Here is a 7,373-nt window from a genome sequence, read left to right as displayed (position 1 = left end):
TGTTGCTTGTACATTCCATAAACCTAAAAAAAAGTTTACTACAATCTGTCCCTTTTCAATCGAAAAAAGGGAGGTGGTATATACGGTATACACTATAAACCAAAGACAAAAACCCACGAGGGACCTATCTGGTCCACTTCTCCACACACACAAAAGAAAAAAGAAGCGGGACCCACCATTCCATTACTCTTCCCAGATGTGACCTCTCCCGATGAACCATCATCAACCTCTGCTCCTCCCGACGACGCACCACCAATAAAACCCTTTCTCATTGCTGGCAGCAACCAAGTTGACCAGCTGTAGTCATCGGCGATCAGAATCCATTTCTGGCCGTTCCCAACTAGCTGACCGCCAACTTCAGACGAAGCAACTTCGCAAAGACCTTCATCCTTTGGCAGCGATTACCAACCCGACAACCTCTGATCGTCGATCGCTCTTCAACGCCTAACGATAGCAGCTCCAACTGTCGACCACCGCCTATTGCCGCCTGCTGCCTCGATAAACCTCCTTCAACAACAGTACCATCTCCGCCAACTAAAAGCAGATCCAAAGTGCCACTAGCCAGCTGTTGGATTAATGTCTAAGTCCATAACTATAATTGGTAAGACTTGACCTGACCCGACATGGTCCATTTGAGTTGCATGGCATCATGCATTTGGATAGACTAAAATGAGAGAAATAACACTTAAGGTTGGTTAATATATTATAAGTTCTAATATATTAATAAGATTATTTAATTAGTATTGATCAAGAATTATTCTAGAATTAATTAGTGATCAAAAGAAGACTAATTAAATATATGAGTTGATTGTGTGAATGATTATAATCCATGTCTCAGTCCATATGATATATAGAATGGAGGAATATATGATCCCTTATCTAATGGACAAGTCATTGACAAAGGTCTGAGATCATCGGCAAGGTCAGAGTTCGACAGAAGCTTTTGAGAGCTACGATTGCTAGTCGGGTCTTCAAGTGATACTTGCAATAATAGTTTTAGACTTATCTAAGTGGGAGACTATTGGATTAATGTCTAAGTCCATAACAATAATTTGTAAGACTTGACCCGACCCGGCATGGTCCATTTGGGTTGCATGGCATCATGCATTTGGATAGACTAAAATGAGAGAAATAACACTTAAGGTTGGTTAATATATTATAAGTTCTAATATATTAATAAGATTATTTAATTAGTATTGATCAAGAATTAATCCAGAATTAATTAAGTGATCAAAAGAAGACTAATTAAATATATGGGTTGATTATGTGAATCATCCATACTTTTATAGTGGGCTAAGACTCCATGGATTATCAAGTTGGGCTAAAACCCATAGGATGCTCCATGGATGATCCATGGTTTATTTGAACCCATGGATCCAAGGAAATGGAAAGCCATGACAATTAGGGTTTACCCTAATTGTGACACTATATAAAGATCTTATTGTTGACAAAATCGGCACTAGAATATATGTGAAAGGGCCAGCCGATTTTTATGAAGTGTGGATTTCTCTCTAATCTATTCCAAGTGTATTTGGTGTTGTGTGAACCATTTGAGGTGTCACACTTGGGGCACTAGGCACTCAAGCTTCATGAAGAAATTCTACATCAATGAGGTATGTAATTCTAACTTGATATATTCATATGACTCAATGTTATTATGCTAGTTATGATGAAAACCTTGGAAAGTTCATATTTGCATGTATAATAGAGAAAACATAGATCCAAGGTATTTAGGTTTGCATGTACACTTAGGAGTGTTAGAATGCTCAAAACCCAACAATAGTATCAGAGCCTAGGCTTGTTTTCAATTATACTTGATGCAAATTGCTGAAAAATGTTGAAAAAATCGATTTTCTGGCTTTCTGGGCACTGGACTCGCCGAGTCCACTGATGAACTCGCCGAGTCCATGAAGAAAATCATCCTACTCGTCGATTAGGTTGATACACTCGACGAGTAAGAGCCCCAGACAACATATTTTCGAGTTTTTTGGCGAGAAATGGACTAGGAACATTACCCTAAGCTGTTTTGAACTTATAAACTTGTTTTTGATGTGGTAATGTTCATACTAATCCAATTTCAAAGATAATTGTCAATAGATTCATGTTTTGTATTAGTTTAGTGATTAGGCTAATTACATGAAAATTTTTGATTTGAATTATCTTGTTCTTATGAGTTGCTTAGATTAATAGAAAAGTTAATTGATTATGTGTTTTCAATCCATTTTAATCTAAGAGATGATTCTAAAATGTGTTTGTGTAACTTGTCCGCAAGTTACATGAAAGGTCACATTCAAGTTTCTTAAAACTCATAAAAGATGGCAAAGGTTACAAAATGAAGAATCTTGTTCTCATTAAATGGTTTTATGACTCCATAACTTGTCCTCAAGTTATGGAGGTTCAAGAGTCACTTCATTAAGTAATAAAATGTGTAACCTTAATTAATTCTATAAGTTACAAAATAAAGAAAAGTTACATTCTTTTATTAGTTTAAAGTCTTCCATAACTTGTCCTCAAGTTATGGAACTTGAAGAGTCTTTTAATTAAAACTACTTTAAACACATAAGTTATGGAATTAATTAGTTTTGAATAGTTTCAAAACTTGCCCTCAAGTTTTGGAATTTGAAAAGTTTTCACTTATGAATACTTTAATTCCAAGTTAACCCTTAGAATTTTAAAAGTTAAAATTCAACCTTTATACTTTATAATATTATAAGTTAATAATATTTATATATATATATATATATATATATATATATATATATATATGTATAAGAGTAAAGTCAGTCTTACCGTTAGTAGGCCTCATTTACGAAGCCAGTCTATAAGGGGGTATAAGGTTACTGCCTATAAATGACAGTTTAATGGGTATCCACTCTCACCCACCGCTTCCTTGACTGGTGGAGGGTCGTTAGCCGAACGGGTAGGACAAGGACTATAATTCTCCCTTCATTAAAAGTATTAATGATAAATACTAAGTAACTAAACTCTTATAAATTCCCAATCTTAATTACTTTAGGAAAATGTGAATAAGGTGCTAATCCATGAAATTACACTTTTCACTTTGTTTAAGTCGGTTGGTAGAGCGTGTGTGGTTAACCGGCACACCAACTCGTATTTAACAAGGTAGGCAAAGGGTAACTTAATGTTTATCATAGTATTGATGGAACGTGTGTGGTTAACCGACACATCAATTGAGGGGTAAATACTTAAGGGTACCGAGTAATTTGCATGGTTACTTCACACCTTGTTTTGTGATCCTCAGCATCCCAATCACAAAACCTAAAGGGCACACTCGAGATTGAAACATGCCATTGAAAAGTTCAATGAATCTCAAAAGAATCTAAGAGTTTCAAAACCAATTAAAACCTAATAATACATTTCGTTTATCTTGGTGGAAATTGGTGAATCGTCATTCACCTACCTTCAAATATTTTATAGCTTGGATTACGACATCCCTATTCCAAGTTATAAAAGTATTGTGTTGGGTCCTAGCCTTAATATTTCATATTGGGTGTTATATTAAGGACTTTAAATCAACTATCTTGAATATCTCCCAAAAGATGTCGGGTTTAGACATCTATGATCTCCCCAAATCTCTTGAAACAAGCTTTCCTAAATGAAGATGATGTCCCATGGAAATCATACTTCTTTCACCTCCTCCAATTATTCTCCCTGGCCCACAAGTTCTTGAAAAGTTTAAGGTCACTCAAGCCCTATTGGCAAGCAAAGGTCTATGTGTGATCACATCTTGGTGATGTAGTCACATATTGGAGATGTAGTCAGATATTGACAAGCCGGGAGAGTTGGGTGTCAAAGTCTTGAGAAAGTTGGTGGCTCAACTACTTTCTAAGTCACATAGTGAGTTCCTTTGGGACTCCTATGAAACATACTATGACAAGACCCTTAATGATCTTATCTATTTTCTAAGATCAACTTCCTAAAACTTTATGGACATTGACAATGAAGACACTGGAAATACAGAAAAAGCATTCTCTTCCCAATGGAAAGGGATCGGCCATAGTCAACTTCGTTGACCAAATGGTAAAGAGAAAAGCTAAGTCTGTGATAGTCCTGCATACCATTACCAAAGGGTCCATATGTTTATATTGCCAAAGTAAGGGGCATTAGTTGCGAAGCTGCCAATTTTACCTAAGGATGTTAAAGTCAATAAGTTTGACTCTACTTCAGGTAAAGTCCACCATCTAACTCTGCTAAGTGTCTATTCTGAGATTCTTGATAAATGATGTGACTGAGTCACATGTTGATGTTTTAAGAATCAAAGAAAAGTGAAGAAACTTAAAGAAAGAATATGCTGAATCTGATTGCGTAGATGGATTTCTATCGCATAGTTTGAAGATCGGATTCTTGAGCTACTTCTTAGGAGTTATGATATATTGCTTAGGAATAGATAACAACAAAGTTTTCATGTGCTTTTACACTGTAAGGATAGTTTTTCTGCAAAGTTTTTAAAATAAAAGGAACAATTTTGATTTTATTTATTTTAAAAATATCCTTACAATGGCATTTGTGAAAATTTTTGTTGCTTATAAGATTCCATTAAGAGCAAGAGTGGAAATATGAATTTGATTCTTTCATTTGTGGTAGTGTCTAAATTTACCAAATAAGGAAAGATTATCATCACCCAAGTTTCAGTTGGATAGAAACTTGGAATCATGCAAGTTGTATAGCATGATGAATGAGAACTTTCAAGCATTGGAAAAATTAAGACTAACTACTTGTTCACATGGATGTGTGAGTCAAGTAAAGGACTAAGGGATCGAGTACACATTCTTATGCACTGGTTAAGTCCACCACAAAAGACCGATAAGGCTATTCATCATAATTTACTATAGCTCAGTAAATATGGTTATACTTACAAGCTTAAGTGTAATTCTGAGACATTGGAAAAGGTTCCAATGTATGGTAGAGCGAATAAGAAGAATCAACTTAGGCAGAAAGATAAAAGTTTCTGAAATCTAAAAAGATGGGAGAGTACTTTAGTATCATGTTTTAAGACCATCTTAATGATTTTGAGACCTATCACAATTCATCCTCTAACTGCATTCTGATAGTTAAGAAGAGGAGTTATGAATTGTTGAAGTAGTTAAATCAAGAAGATGATTCATACTTCGTTCCAAAAACAATTCTTAGAGCTATACTCTAAGATTGTAACTTGAGTGACATGTCTTAAAAAAGGTTAAAAACACTTGTCAAATGTAAGAGTAAAAGTTTTCTACTCTTGTACATTTGAAATTGGTAAGTTGTGATGTTTTGGATAAAACAAAGACCAACTAAGGCCAATTGTGTGAAGTGTTTGTCTTGATTAGAATCCACACTATCTCTTGAATGTCTGAAAAGAAAGTCTTATATGTCAAGAGGACAGTCGGAGTCTTACAGGTCTTGAAAGTCTCAAGAACTAATCAAGAATAAAACCTGAAGTTCTTCACTAGCACACGACTTGAGGTTTATAACCTATCGTGTTGACATATTATGTGCCCATTCCAATTAAAGTTGGATTTGCATATGAGTTCTTAGAGTTCTCAATTGGTTGCACAACAACTTGGAAGCAATGGTAGGCCCTTGAGCTGCCAGATGGCAAGAAACTAAGATTGAGTTCAGTCCATATACGTTTGGATTTGTCATTATCCTTGTCTTGTGACTATGGTTTTGACAATTCACATGGATAAGAACACATACACCATTAAATCTAAGTGTCATAAGGTTTCTCTCCGATTCATGAAAATGATGGTGAGGAAACACTTTCACTAAATAGATTTTAGCTAGATAGCAATTGTGATATTTGCATTCTCAAAGTTGTTAGTGGAGCGTGTGTGGTTAACCGACACACTAACATGGACTTGTGAGAAGTGGAAAAGGTCTAAACAATCAAGACTATGATTACAACATCCCTTTTCATAGTTTTTAAAATTGTTTAGACACACATGTGCGCTATCTAAGATAAGGTGTATGATATTGATAAAGTTTTATCAAAGCAATCTAGTATCAGAAATCTGAACTTTGGTAAGAAAGTCAATAAAGTATTGTTTTTCTAGAAGTTCAGCTGATTTCTGAGTATATGTCAATGCTAGTGGGAGCATAAGTGTTATGCTAATAATCATCATGTTAGTGGGAGCATGATAATTATGATAAAGGTTGCAAGTTAGCAATGTTAATTATAGAAAACAAAAGGTTTCAATTGGGAAAAAGTTGTTTTGCTATAATTAAGGGAGAGGAAATTATACTTCATCTCAAATCTAAATGCTTAGATTGAGGTTTTAATCGTATTTAGTCAAGGATATATATGAATTTCATGTTGGAATGACTCAACATAAGGAAATTCTATATATGAGTCTATTATTTGCGTTCTAAAATTCGATTATGATTACGACATCCCTTTTCATAATCTGAATTATGAGAACTTGGCAAATTGAAATGCAAATATTATAGCAAAAGACTGGTTTAGTCTTTATGTGAGACATCATGAATCGTGTCCCATATGCTTCGGATATAGGATCGATTACATGTGCTATATTCATCATTTCTAAAATTTTCCAAATGCCTGGGGCATTAAGGAGGGAAAAGGTCTAGAATTGGATATGACTAAAGTGATTAAGCAATTTTCGAGGACAATATAAGGTTTACCAAAGATTGGTTGCTCAAGGATAGTTGGAAGTATATTGTTAATTCTGGAAGGACCATATTGACATAATCTGTAAGGAGGCAACTCTTGTTCAGAAGTGATAGTCAAAATGGAATATAAAAATGTTTCAAAGTTAGAAATTATTCAATCCGTGTAAGATTAGAAAACCTTAATGCAAGAAGGATGTTTCCATGGATTTGATCTCCATTGGAATACTCTGTAATGTTTGTTGACAAGTCTTTGTGACTTTGAGCATAATCATGTTGGGTTTTGAGCAATCTAACACTTCCTAAGTGTGCATGCAACCCTAACAAACCTTGGATCTATGTTTGTCTAAATACATGCAAAATAATAAATTTTCCAAGGTTCATAACCTATCTAACATGGCATGGGGTACTTTTAAACATAAAAGAATTAGATGAGATTACATACCTTTTGATGATGAGTTTGATTCCTAAGGAGTTTGAGGGCCAAGCACCAATAGTGTGAATGCCTCAAATGGAATCACAAATCACCACAAACTCTTGGAAAACTTTGAGAGAGTACACACACTTGTAATTTTCGGCCACACACAAGCACACACACTAGTGCCACTAGTGGCTATTTCATGAAACATAAGCATGCTTATATAGTGTACATGATTAGGGTGAAACCCTAATAACCCATGACTTTTCCTTTCCAAGGATCCATGGGTTAAAAAGCTCCATGGATCATCCATGGACTTCCATATAAG

Source organism: Lactuca serriola, chromosome 1 (genome assembly GCF_051521515.1).
Source record: "Lactuca serriola cultivar US96UC23 chromosome 1, Lser_US96UC23_V15, whole genome shotgun sequence".
NCBI lineage: Eukaryota > Viridiplantae > Streptophyta > Magnoliopsida > Asterales > Asteraceae > Lactuca > Lactuca serriola.
This window is presented reverse-complemented; position numbering follows the sequence as displayed.